Below are 14,381 nucleotides of genomic sequence, written 5' to 3' on the forward strand. Positions count from 1 at the left end.
TATGTTTGAAACTTATCAGAGTCTGTGTTAAAGGTATTTGATGCAGCTGGTAGTTTACTTACTAGTGTTGATGCAACAGATGTGTAGTAGGAATTAAAGCAATTTGCCACCTTAGATGTTTCGTGGCATACCTCATTATCGATAGTGAGTACTATGTTAGACCTATCTACTGGCTTATGGCTATACCCCAACTGTTTTAGTTGTTGCCAGAGCTTTCTGGGGTTATGCTTATATTCTTCAATTTTTGAGCAATAGTGCTTTGCCTTTGCTCCTTTTATAAGCCTCTGTACTCTGTTCCTCACCCTTTGGAATTCATTTAGTGCTGCAATATCCTGTCTGTTTGCTTTAAATCTTTTTAGCAGCTGGTCTCTGAATTTCATATTATCTAATATCTCAGTAGTCATCCAGGGTTCAGTTCTTCGTTTAATCCTAACCTCTTTAACTGGTGCAATATTATTAAGAATGGTAGTGAACATTGTTTTGAATTTTTCCCAGGCATCGTTTACGTCCGTGCAACTTGTTATCTCTGTCCAGATGCTCTGCATATAAGGGGCTTTGGCATGCTGCATTTTAAAAAACTGTATTCCTTGTACTTCTCTGCATCATGTTCAGATAGTCAATTATTATATTAGTAAGAATAATGCAAGAAAAAGCAATAAAAAACAAGGTGTGGAAAATATTTTAATTTTCCGAAGCTATAGTGCCTAATAGGTGCTTAATGTGTTGATTTGGGTTAAAAATGTATTTGAAAATGGAATAGAACCAACAGGGTTACCCCTGCGCCTGCGCGGATTTGCGGGGAGACAGGTCAAGACAGGGCATCGAGGAGTGGGAGTGTTTTGAATGAAGTTAAGAGGCTGTGAAAACATGGGACCAGGAAATTGGCGTTCACGGCGGCCTAAGGATTAATATAGGCCTCACTTCATAATAGGAAGTGTTGTAACTGTTCCTGGTAAAAAGTGAAGGAACGTGATTTACGGGACCACCGTAATAAAGTGGTAAAATTAGTGAATAATGGTGGGACCGGCAGTGACTGGTGCACCGCCATGGAGTGTGTCCAGGGGAAAATACCCGTGATTTAATCCTCACTCATCGGTCTCAGATCTTGATGGAGTGGCCTCTAATGTGTATAATAATTATGAGACATTAAATCGTCTTGCGAATTGTAATATAATCAATGATAATAACACTAAGTTAAGAGAATGCTTGAAGGGAAATAAGTCGCCTTGCTCCGAGTGAACACGTTAGACCTCGTTGTTCCTATCCTGAGGATAGTGAAGTTTTTATGGAGTCACAACTTCTAAACCTGGACAAACCCACAGTTAAGTAACCCTTCTAGTTATAGCAGACTGATACTGGCCAGTTAGGTATGTTGTAACTGGATAGGTTATGGGTGATCCAGCTACTTCAAGTGACCACCAGAAAATATCTGGTAAGTGGTGGGATTATGTACAAGTGGTTTTCCTTGATGGATATATCCATGTGTAACCTACCCCCCCTTCATTCAGTTAAACTAATATAATCTATACAGTCCACAATTAATTAGTAGCGCCGTACTTGTGGGTGCTATCCAATTTATACTGGTCTCGGATAGATATGGATAAGATTGTGAGGGTCGAAGGGACCACCTGCAGGGACCAGGGGTGGTTAAGTTTTCTCACATGTCTACACGGGGTGACTATGGTAAACAGTATGGTTGTTGTCTCCCAATGAGATTACTTGTATGCATATAATGTTGAGGTATATACAGGTAACACCCATATAAAATTTTCTATGCAAGGAAAAAATTCCCAAAAATATATGGGCTGTGAGCAGACACGCTACCCACATCGCCGTCACCATACCTGATATAAATGACTATAATTTCTTGTAGAAACGTCGTAGAACATTGAGTCTTGTACCATTGTGTTGCCAAAGAGTTAAGCTATTTTTCTATATGAATAACTCAATTTCCATAATTTTTTTATTTTTTTTTTGAGAGCACGCGGAAACATGCCTTGTCGCCCCCCTTAGCCTTGGTTGCAAGTACTGACTGATGTTGTAGTGGCCAGGCTTAGGCTTTTATTTATTTATTTATTTACTATTATTTGGACATGATACATAGTTGTACAAAAGAAATACAGTGGTTGAGTCTCCATGCCAGAAGCCCCTTGTATGCAGAGCATTGTGGGCAGGCTTAAAATTAACTTAAGAATGTACTTGCTTCGGCAGTACATATACTAAAATTGGAACAATACAGAGAACATTAGCATGGCCCCTGCACAAGGATGACACGCAAAAGTGTAGCGTTCCACATTTTACATTCGTCTCTCGACCTTTGCTTGATCAAGTTCATAATTAGTGAAAGGAATGTTGCAGTCATCTGCCTTGCTGAGCATAAAGCAAACAAGTCTCTCCCTTGCATCATATTTGTCCATTAATTTCGCCTGTGTGGTACTGGGAAGACTGTCATAGCTAGATGTAGCAGCCCAAGCACTGACTAACTCATTCGCCCTATGTAAGGGCTGAGAGTGCGCGATCTGCCCAGTTCTGTTACCCTTAATTGATGGAGCACTAACTAAGGGCAACTCCACGTCGCCTGGTGAGGACGGTATTACTTACAACATACTCAGATTGCTGTGTCGAGTACCAGGTAATCCTTTACTTGAATTGTATAACATGAGTTATGTCACTGGGGAGCTCCCTAAATCATGGACCAACAGCCTCATTATTCCCATTCCGAAGCCCAATCAACAAAACTCATTTCGCCCAATATCCCTTACTAGCTGCTTGTGTAAAACATTCGAAAGGATAATTCTTAATCGTCTTATGCACAGAATTAAGCAATTCTTGTCTCCCCGGTTGCATGGCTTCATGCATGGAAGGAGTGTGCATCATTGCATTACCACCTTTCTCACTCTGCACACTGACAGCTCATACACTACCTTCCTTGACCTTAAATCCGCTTTTGATATAGCCAACCGACATGTAATCATTAGTGAACTTGCCAGAATGGATGTTGGAGGATGGCTTCTCCGCTGGATTAAAGGTTACCTGTCCAACAGAAAGTCGTCTGTGTTGTTCCAGGGACATAGAAGTGTAACTAAAGATTTTGAATTAGGAACCCCACAGGGAGGTGTGCTTAGTCCCACCCTTTTCAATATTCTGATTAATGCCTTACTTAATGCCATGCCTAGCCAGCCCCATCATTATATGGTTAGTTTTGCTGATGATATAATGATTCACACTACTGGATTCTCCAACACCCAAAACATTCTTAATCATGTACTAGCCTCGTGTCAGGACCTGGGGTTAATAATCTCAGGGGATAAAACAAAGATACTCAACAGGCGTCCTCCTCGGCAGAGAGGCACAGTTCATCAGATCCAGTTGCATGATGGGTCTCTTCTAGAATATGTAAGCAGATACAGGTATCTAGGCTTTGAGGTTCCACTATTTGGACCTGTTGTAACGAGACTTTGTCGCCAATACAAAGAAAAGCTGAGAGCACTTAGAGTTGTGGCAGGTTTTCATCCCAGGTATGAAGCTCATGTTAAAATTGTGAAAATGATGTATCTTGCTTATATTAGATCATTGGTTGATTATGCAGCGCCACTACTTGCACTCGTGTCTGACTTGAAGCTTGGAGGGCTGGAAAAACTGCAAAACGAAGCAATGAGGATCATCCTAGGATGCCCTCGTACTGCCAAAATTTTAAATATGCGGAAAGAGCTTAATATTCCAAGCATTAGAGATCGTGTTACTGAAAGAATATCCTTATTGGGGTCAATATGCTTAGGTTAGCCCATTCAAACCCCTGCACAGAAGCCCTCCAAACTTTCCTCAGCACTGGTGAACATCCTTCCAGATGGATCGAAAAAAATGGAACCGATCTCTGCATGAACCAGCTACATGATCTATGTCAAGTTAGATAACAGAGACATTTCCCTGCTCCATGGGATGTTACCCCATTCCAAATTACCATTCCTCCATTTCCCCCCAAAACTCTTCTTAAATCACAACCAAAGCTTCGTCTTGAAGCCAAACATGATGCCTTAAGCTGTATTGATAACTTAGTCACAGAGAACACTCTTTCACAATTTATTTACGTCGATGGTTCTGTTCACCAGTCCACTGGTGCAGCTGGTAGTGCTGCTGTTGTCATACAGAGTGATGGCTCTCTTAAAGAAATTGGAGCACACATCAATAACTGGGCCTCTACCCTTCAAACAGAACTGTTTGCCATACTCCTTGCACTCAATTGTGTCCATGTATCTAAGGTTGACACTTTAATTGTAACTGATTCTCTGTCATCCATAAATGCTCTCAACTCATTAAGTATAAATTGTGGCATGCTTGTGTCAGAAGCCAGACATAGGTATGGTAAGATTGTGGACAGTGCAGAGTGCACATGCTGTGGATTCCATCTCACATTGGTCTTCAGATGCATGATAGAACTGATAAATTGGTTAAGCTGTATGCTTTCAAAGAGGGGGTAGATTACAATCTTGGGTTGTCAGTTAGCAGTTTGAGAACAATAATACGAAAAGAACTTCAAATGAACTTTATTGACTTAAGACTTAGGGAGATTGACACAAGTCAGTCCATCTATCATCATTCCATCATGCAGGAGGAGCCACATGTCTATGGTGCATCCAACAAGATAAGCAGACTCTTGGAAGTCACTACTGCCCGGCTCCGGCTGGGTTACAAGTATCTTTGGCAAGTTAAATCACCGCCACCAGATGTAGACCAAAGGAAATGTAAACTTTGCCAGATGGACTATTGTCACACCTTGCCTCATTATGTACTGGAGTGTGATCATATTAATGAATTTAGAAGCAACTCACTCAGAAATGTTCAAGAAATGGCAAAGTATTTTATCCACAGTGGTATATTACAGACCATTCTGGAGAAATACCCTGACTTTGCTAGCTGTAAATAATGCATTTACCATGTGTGTGTGTGTGTGTGTGTGTGTGTGTGTGTGTGTGTGTGTGTGTGTGTGTGTGTGTGGGTGTGTGTGCGTGTGTGTGTGTGTGTGTGTGTGTGTGTGTGTGTGTGGGTGTGGGTGTGTGGGTGTGGGTGTTTGGGTGTTGGTGTGTGGGTGTGGGTGTGTGTGTGGGTGTGTGTATGCGTGTGTGTGTGGGTGTGCATGCTTGTGTGTATGCATATATTTGTATGCTCGTGTGTGTGTGGGTGTGCGTGCTTGTGTGTATGCATATATTTGTACGCTCGTGTGCATATGTCTGTGCGTGTGCCCTCGTGTGTGTATGTGTGTGTGCGCGCGCTAGTGTGGGTGTATGACCCACTTAATACTTGTATTTATAACTCATTACAATTGTGACCAGGTGTGGACGTATCAGTGGTTCATTAGTTTGTAATTTGTTCATGACTGTAACCATGTATAGGAGTGAGGCTGATTCATTACCTTTGTAACTTGCCATGATTGTGACCAGATCTACCTGGAGTTCATTACCTTTGTAACTAGTTCAGCTATCATAACTTTGGGGTCCAGTCCCTGGACCAATTATGTACCTTTGTAATCTTTTGACTACCGCCCACAGGATAGGTGCATAATAAACATATTAAACTAACTAACTCTCGACCTTTGGGGAGAGAGGACGCTACTAGAGCTCTGACTACCTGCCACCTGGTGAGCACTTCTGCACTTCAGTTCCAAGATGGCGGATCGTGCCGGCAGGAGCATCAACACTGTTTGCATAGAGCTGATACATGGATCGTTGAGCAGTGCTACGATGAATGTGCTTCTTCCAGGCATTATTAGAGACCTCTACCCTAACAAGAACTGTATGGTGTCGCCCTTAACGGTTTGAGGAGGGTCTTTGTGAAGTTTACAAGGGCCAGTTTTTACAGCAGTATTGTGGCTGAATACCAGGAACGAAGGATGTGGCTCAGCTCGACGGTGGAGGTGTGTATGCATGATGTGTCTACATGCTACACATTGGTAAAGGTGCGGAATGTACCGTTTGAGGCGATGCAGTTTGGACATGAGGGCGTCTTCAGTAACTACGGTGTTGTTCATGAGGCTAGAGGGAGGGGTGTAGAGGGACGGCCCATATGCAGGGCTGCTGGAAGGTTCCTACACCCTCCAGATGATGTTGATGAGGCCTATACCATCATATGTTCTGTTGACCGGATACAGGACCCAAGTCTATGTGCATTACGCAGGGCGAAGGAGGACGTGCCGTCGTGATTCGTACGAGCACATGGCGGCACAGTGTGTACATAGGGCTGCTCCAAGTATGCCAACACTTCTGGAGGAGGAACAACAGCTGAGTACTGTGGGTACTGAGAGGAGTGGGTCGGTTGGACAGAGGAAGGCTCTCTGGAGAGAGGAGGTGGAGAATGAGAGGGAGCTGTTGGGGACCTGTGTTACACTCCCGGAGGTGGCTAGTGAGGATCCACCAAGGCCTGTAGCAGTGGAGGAAGAGGAAACGTCAACACAGGAGGTGTTGTTGGTGGCTGTGCTACAGGATTTTTTTGGAGGAAGCTGTGGTCGGCAAGGACGTGGATGGAAGGTCCAGTGGCTTGCAGAAGCTGGAAGAGCTGCAGGGAAAAGTGGAGGTCTTGGGTAAGCAAGACCAGGAAACGTTAATGGTAGCTGAGGTACATCAGGAGGATTTGCCTGATGATGATATGAGTTTGAGTGGCAGCTCAAGGAAGCGGCCTGCGGGTCATCTGAATTGGATGAAGTATTGACACCTGGGCAGAGACCAGGCAAGAAAGCATGGGCCAATGTGGCAGGGAAAGCCACTAAAGGGGGGGGGGGGGTGCACAAGGGAAATCTGGTGGGGAGGGGCAAGGGGGGTGGGGGTCCGATTAGAAAGAATGGTGAGGAGAGTGTGGGCATCATCAAAGGGAGCGTGAGCAAGCTGCAGCGGCACAGGGGTAAGCCACCTTTCCTTGAACATTCAGGTGTGTGACCTTAAATGTTAATGGTCTCAAGAATGAGGTCAAAAGGGTCTGGTTGGAGTGGTTCTTGAGAAGGTATGCCGTGGACGTTTGTTTCTTGCAGGAGCACAACTATAGGTCAGGATGTGAGCTGCAATTGAGGGGATATAAGATGTTTGTAAGTATGGCTTTGCATTTAAAGGGAGGAGTGGCTGTGGTGGTAAAGGAGACCAGCCCATTTCGCGTCGTGGGGTTGGAGGAGGGGGGAGGAGGGAGGGTTGTTTGGGTGGATGGGTATTGGGGGGAGGGGAGGGTATGTTTTGTGGGGGTTATATACTGGCAATTAGTAATATGAGGGTGAAAGCAGACTTTGTTAGGGAAGTTTTGTTGTACTATCTCAGGGGTTTCCCTGCTATTTCGGTAATTGGGGGAGATTGGAATTTTGTGATTCAGCATGGGGATGTGATACTGAGGGGGGCAGGTTGTTTGTTGAGTGCTCTGAGGGATGCTTTACGGGATGTGGGGGTAGTCGATGTGGTGGGCAGGGGGGGCATCAGGTGGAGCACATGTATGGTCGGGGAAGTTATGAGGCGTGGTTGGATTGAATTTATGTCATGCAGGGGATGGGTGTGGAGAGAGTTAGGACTATTGACGTGGGTTTGTCGGATCACAGGGCAGTGTTGGCTGACCTTCAGGTGGATGGTATTGCACGCATATATCCGAGTTATTGGAAATTGAATGTGCAGCTTTTACAGGAGGAGGATCTAGGTTTGTCCTTTCAGGACTGGTGGAAGGTTTTTTGGGAGGCTAGGGATGAGGACGTGAATTTGATTGACTGGTGGGAGTTGCATGCAAAGGTGGAGATTGCAAATTTTTTTAAGGCACGTGGCAGGGAATGGGCATGCTGGCAGTTTGACCTGCAGAATTACCTAGAGGGGCAGTTGAATGATTGTTATGGGGGGGGGGTTAGGGAAGGTGTGAGTGGAGATGTGGGGGAACTTAGGAGTCGATAAGTGGTGATTCATAATGAACGGTTTGATGCACTCCGTGTCAGGGCAGGCTTGGAGGATGTCTTAAAAGGCGACAGGCTGTCCGGGTATGTTCTGAGGAAATTCAAGGACAGGCAGTTGATGACTACTGTGGCGCATTTAGTGGTGGGGGAGGGGGGAGGTTATGTGGAGGGTCAGGGTCTTTCTGATATAGACATTATCAGTAGGTACGCAGATTATTGGCTTCGGGAGAAATGGAGGAGGAGGGAGGGGTTGTTGGGATATATTTATTTGGGGATATTGGGAGACATCTGGTTTTGGGGCAGGGGGACGGAAATGTTGGAGGGCAGCATTAATGAGGCAGAGGTGGAGGAGGTGGTGAATGGGTTGAGTCAGGGGAAGGCACCGGGAATAGATGGTTTATCTAACGATTATTGTAGAGTACATCGGGACAGTCTTCAGAAGTGTCTGGTGGAGGTTCTGAATTTTATGTTGAGCAGTGGTAGATTGGGGCGAACACAGAAAACTGGGATTGTTGTATTGGTGCCGAAGGGGAAGGAAGGGAAGGGTTTGGGTGATTATCGTCCTTTGTCTTTAATGTGTTCGGATTATAAAATTTTTGCAAAGATATTGGGTAATAGGTTAAAGAAGGTAATTGGGGCTGTGATACATAAAGGTCAGAATGGGATCCCGGGGCATAGTATGAGGAATGGGCACAGTCAGATAAGTGATTTTATAGAGAACTGCCTGGGAGGGGGTGTTCTTGGTTTGGATTGGGCTCAGGCTTATGACTGTGTGAAAAGGGATTTTTTATGGGTCTGCTTGGAGAAGTTGGGTTTTGGAGGGGGGTAGTGAGTTGGGTGCGCACTCTATATGGGGGGGCGGTTGTGCAGGTGCAGGTTAATGGAAGGCTGGGGGAGCCGGTGCTGATGGAGCGGGGCTTATGGCAGGGTTGTCCGCTCTCTAAGTTGCTCTTTGCATGCTTGCAGCATCCTTTCTTTGAGGCTGTGGAGGGGGAATTGCAGGGGTTAGAGGGGGGCTGCATGGGGGGAATTGTCAGATATGTTGATGACACCACTGTTCTGGTAATGAGTGAGGGGGCTTTAAGGAGGGTTGATGAGGTAATTCAGAGTTTTGAGAACGTTTCGGGTAAGGGAGTTAATCTAGTGAAGTCGAGGTTATTAGAGGTGGGGAATTGGATTGGGGGGAGCTTGGGGGAGGAGTTGGGATGGTCAGTTGGTGACAGACTTAGGGTTTGTGGGATATGATACATGGTGCAGGTGCAGGATTGCAGGAGGATCAGCTCTGAACAAGTCACGAGTAGGGTTCTGGGCAAGCTTAGAGGTTTGAGGGTTAGGGATGTGGCATTGCAGCAGAAGGTCCTGGTTATTAACTCACTTGTTTATAGTAAGGCATGGGGAGTGGCAGAGGTGTTTCCATTGCAGGCACAGGACATTCAGGAAATAAAGAGGAGGGTTTTGAGGTTTGTGTGGGGGTTTGGGAGGGCCTAGTTATGTAAGGAAGTTGTTATGTCAGATGTGGAGTGGGCGGATCTAGGACTGATGGCTTTGGGGCCTAGGTATATTAGGGTGGGGGGGGATTGGGGTGTTAGGGTGGATAGGGTAATGAGGGATGCTAGAAACCGGTGGTGTGGCAGGGATTTGAGCGATTGTGAGGATTTGCTGAGATTCTTATTGACAGTGAGACAGGTTTCAAAATTGAAGGTTAAAGCATTGGTGGGTGTAGTGTGGGGACGGGGTGTTTTACAGGGGGTCGCTGTGTACCCCACGTATAACTGGCAGGTTATATGGAGGGAGTTCAGATTCCTTAGGATACCAGCAAGGATTAGGGAGTTGATATACCATTTTCTTATGGGAGTATTGGCATCCAAACATGAGTTGCATAAAATGGGGTTGGAGAAGAAAACTGCATTTCATGTGGTATATTTTTACCCATCTTTGGGGGGTTGAGGGTTTGGATGGGGGTGTTATCAGGCTGTTGGGGGGGAGTTGGTCGTTTCTTAGGGCTTTGTCGTTGCATGTCAATGGGGTATCAAGGGGAAGTGGGAAGGGCTTTGATGTACGTTATGGCAGTTTATTTGCATATTTCTTGGGGAATGAGGGAGGTCAAAGGTGATTTGAGGGTCAAAGCATTAGTAGCTAGGTTCTATAGAACAATGTGTAGGAATAGATTAATCTATAGGGGGCGTTGGGAGTCCAGTTTCTCTGAGGGTTATCGAAACCTCTCAGTGGGTAAACTCCTCCGGGCTCATGGGGGCAGGCAAGGGGCTGGTCTCCTTACATGACTGGTGGGTATGGCAAGGTAGTGGAGTTTTTGTGTTGTATGTGATGTATGAGTGGAGTATGTGAGGGTTACAACTTGACCTCTGGTTGTGTTCCTTGCATGTTGGTTCACTTTTTATTCATGTCAGAGAGACCCTGAATTCAGTACAGTATCACATATAAGTCACATATATATTTTGGCTTTTGGATAATTATTACACTGACTGTCAGGGATTGGTGGCTTAGACATCTGTTTGGTGGTTTATATAACGTTATGGGCCTAGCGCTGTCTTATACTTTATGGGAATTTTTGGTTTATTGTGTTACCAAGCATGTCCTCAGGTGGCTATTTGAATTACTTGGGAAAATGTGCTTGGAGACGTTATGTTCTCCAGTAGTCCAAGAGTTCGATAGTATTTGTGCTTGGGGATCAACTGCAGCAATACACCTAAAGCCAATAATAACTCAACAAAAAGTTGCAGTAAGAATAATCACTAAATCCCATCCCTGGCAACACCTTCCCCCCCACTCTTCATAGATCTAAACTTACTCCCTGTTCAGAACATCCACACTTACTATGTGCAGTCTACATATACAGGACCTTAAAATCCAATATTAACCTTGACCTAAAAGGCTTTCTTGATAGTTGTGAAAGGACCCACAAGCATAACATCAGACACAAACATCTCTATGACATTCCCCGTGTCCGACTAAATCTATACAAAAATTCAATGTATGTCAAAGTCCCTAAAATCTGGAACACCCTACCTGAAAACTCTAGAACTGCAGACACATTCATCACCTTCAAAACTACCGTTAGAAAACATCTTATCTCCCTGATACACCCCGTCAACTAACTACTTAAAAACCACCTGGTGGTTCACACTTAAACTCACTCACTCACCCATTTGACTATAAGCACAGTGTAGTGATACTGCTCCTGTGGGGAGCAGCAGCAGGATAATACTGCACCACCTCTCGGGGCCCTTAACAACAACAACAGTTTGGTGTGAGTCATGGGCACCAACACATGGTGTGTGATTCTCTCCTACTATATCCATATATCAGTGATGCAGATTACATGGTGAGTTTAAATATGTGGCCTGTAGTTATAACTTTCCTCTTGACATATGCAAGACATCACCATCCCTGTAGAAGCAGTTATTAGATGTACTAGTCATTATATTTTGTTGTTGCAGAAGTACTATGAAGATTCTATGTTCAATAAAGCCTAGAGATAAGGCCTGTGTTTCTATCACAACAATTTATTGAACATAGAATCCTGGGCTACCTGGTGGTGATCCTGAGCTAGACTACATCACAACATGGAGCGTTTACTGAAACCTGAGAGGCTAGACTGTGACCCCAGCTTATCAACGGCTGCTCAGGAATGGAAGCACTGGTTTAAGACTTTCGAAAACTTCTTGGGAGCCCTTCCTAAAACAGATCTAGATAAACTAAGTCTGCTCATCAATTTTGTGTCACCTAAGATATATGAGGCTATTTCTGAGTGTAATACCTACGAAGATGCTATCAAAACCCTCAAGTCTCAGTATATTAAACCTACAAATGAAATCTTTGCACGCTATCGCCTTGCAACTCGCCGCCAGCAGACTGATGAGTCCTTAGAGGAATACCTTCAAGGACTGTCACTTCCAAGCAGTGACAGCTGCTCAGTATTGTGGAGAGTCCATCAGGGTTGCTTTTATCAGTGGCCTGCAATCACCAATAATAAGGCAGCGTTTATTGGAGAATAAAACTCTCGACTTAGCCGCTGCCTTTGACCAGGCAAGAGCTCTAGATTCAGCCCAGAAGAATTCTGAAGTATACAGTGCCACTCAGCCTTCTCGAGTGGTAAGTGCTGCAATTCCTGACCAAGACTCTTGCAATGAAGTTACTGTGGAACCTGTTTCAGTGACAGCAGCAGCAGGTACGGTGTGTTTCTTTTGTGGTTTTTCAAGACATCCACGTCCAAAGTGTCCTGCTCGTGAAGCAATGTGTCATAAATGCCACAAGAAAGGTCACTTTGCTAAAGTATGTCGTGCTAATGCATCAACAAGAGCTAGTGCCTCCACACATTCCAGTGATCATGCGACTCTAGCAACAGTGACTTCTGCGGCTACTCCAAATTCACTGTCAAAGGCAGTTGTGAAAGTATTCATCAAAGGAACAGAAGTAGATGGTCTTATTGATAGTAGCAGCTCAGAGAGTTTCATCAACCTTGACTTAGTTAAACGCCACTCCTTGACTCTACATCACTCATCAGGTACCGTTTCCATGGCATCAACATCTCTCTCTATTCAGACCTTAGGGTTTTGTAAGGTAAATCTCAGAGTTAATGGAAAGGATTATCAAGATGTACATTTAGCTATTCTGCCACAACTGTGCTCTGATGTTATCCTTGGTCAGGACTTTCAGAAGCTGCATGGTAGTGTCACCTTAACATATGGAGGTGAACTGCCTCCTCTTGTTGTCTGTGGACTTAGCACTTTAAGGGTAGACCCACCAAAGCTGTTTGCAAATCTTACCGCGGATTGCCATCCTATATCAGCTAAGTCACGCCGCTATTCTTATGAGGATCGGATGTTCATTGAGAAAGAAACTCAGAGGCTGCTGAAGGAGGGTATTATAGAACCGAGTGATTCCCCTTGGCGTGCACAGGTTGTTGTTGTTAAAGATGGTTATAGGAAACGGAGACTGGCTATCGATTACTCTGAGACAATCAACAAATTTACACTTCTTGATGGGTACCCTCTACCTCGAATTGATGATACAGTGAACAAAATTGCTCAGTACTATGTGTTTAGCACAATTGATCTACAGAGTGCCTATCATCAAGTCCCTATAAGGAATGAAGATAAACCATACACAGCATTTCAGGCTAGTGATGGCCTGTATCAGTTTACCAGAGTCCCTTTTGGAGTCACCAATGGCGTAGCCTGCTTCCAACGAATTATGGATTCACTCATTCAGGAAGAGCAACTCATGGGAACTTATGCGTATTTAGATAATGTTACCATTTGTGGCAAGACCCAGGAGGAACATGATGCAAACCTTGATAAGTTTTTGGAAGCCGCCAAGAAGAAAAATATCAGTTACAATGAGGAAAAGTGCACTTTTTCAACTAAAAGGCTTAGCATCCTTGGTTATGTAGTGGAAGGAGGTTCAATATTCCCATACCCTGAACGACTACGACCTCTACGGGAACTTCCAATGCCTCAAGACAAAAAGTCACTCCGAAGAACTCTTGGTCTCTTTGCTTATTACTCACAATGGATCTACAACTATTCAAGTAAAGTCCGCCCATTGAGTGCTACCACATTTCCTGTGACAAAGGAAGCAGAAGCCGCTTTCCATACTCTCAAACAGGACATTGAAAACTCAGTAGTTCAAGCCATTGATGAGTCCCTACCATTCGAAGTGGAAACGGATGCATCTGACATTGCCATTGCTGCAGTCTTATCTCAGGCAGGACGACCAGTAGCCTTCTTTTCGAGAACTTTTCAAGGATCAGAGAAATGTTATGCTGCTGTAGAAAAGGAAGCCCAGGCCATCATAGAAGCAGTTCGCCACTGGAGACATTATTTAACTGGTAGACATTTCACCATAAGGACTGACCAACGGTCCGTGATGTATATGTTCGACAAGAAGCACAAAAGTAGGATAAAGAATGACAAGATATTACGCTGGAGGATGGAACTATCGTGTTATGACTTTGATATTCTGTACCGACCCGGTCAAGAGAACATCTCACCTGATGCATTCTCTAGGTCCCACTGTGGAGCAGCATCTCATGATTTGCAATCACTCTCAGCTCTCCACAAGGCTTTGTGTCACCCAGGAGTTACACGCCTGTACCATTTTGTCAAATCAAAGAACATGCCCTACTCAGTGGAAGATGTGCGACAAGTGATCAGAGCATGCAGAGTATGTGCAGAGTGCAAGCCAAACTTTCATCAGCCAGAGAAGACTCATCTCATAAAATCCACCCAGCCTTTCGAGAGACTGAATATAGATTTCAAAGGACCTCTACCAAGCACAAATCAGAATAGGTATTTCCTTAACATAGTAGATGAATATTCAAGGTTTCCCTTTGTGTTCCCCTGTGCAAATATGACTGCTTCAACTGTTATTAGTTGTCTTTCACAGTTGTTCTCTATTTTTGGTATGCCAGCTTATATCCATTCAGACAGGGGATCCTCGTTCATGAGTAACG

At 44.5% G+C, this 14,381-nt stretch overlaps 1 non-coding gene across 1 annotated transcript; it reads left to right on the top strand.

Moving 5' to 3' along the window:
* Positions 1–2,195: 2,195 nt before the first annotated feature.
* On the top strand, positions 2,196–2,300 carry LOC128704315 (U6 spliceosomal RNA). The gene has a single exon (XR_008409438.1). It is a non-coding gene; the product is annotated as a U6 spliceosomal RNA (small nuclear RNA).
* The last annotated feature ends 12,081 nt before the right edge of the window (positions 2,301–14,381 follow it).

Source organism: Cherax quadricarinatus, chromosome 20 (assembly GCF_038502225.1).
Source record: "Cherax quadricarinatus isolate ZL_2023a chromosome 20, ASM3850222v1, whole genome shotgun sequence".
Classification (NCBI taxonomy): domain Eukaryota; kingdom Metazoa; phylum Arthropoda; class Malacostraca; order Decapoda; family Parastacidae; genus Cherax; species Cherax quadricarinatus.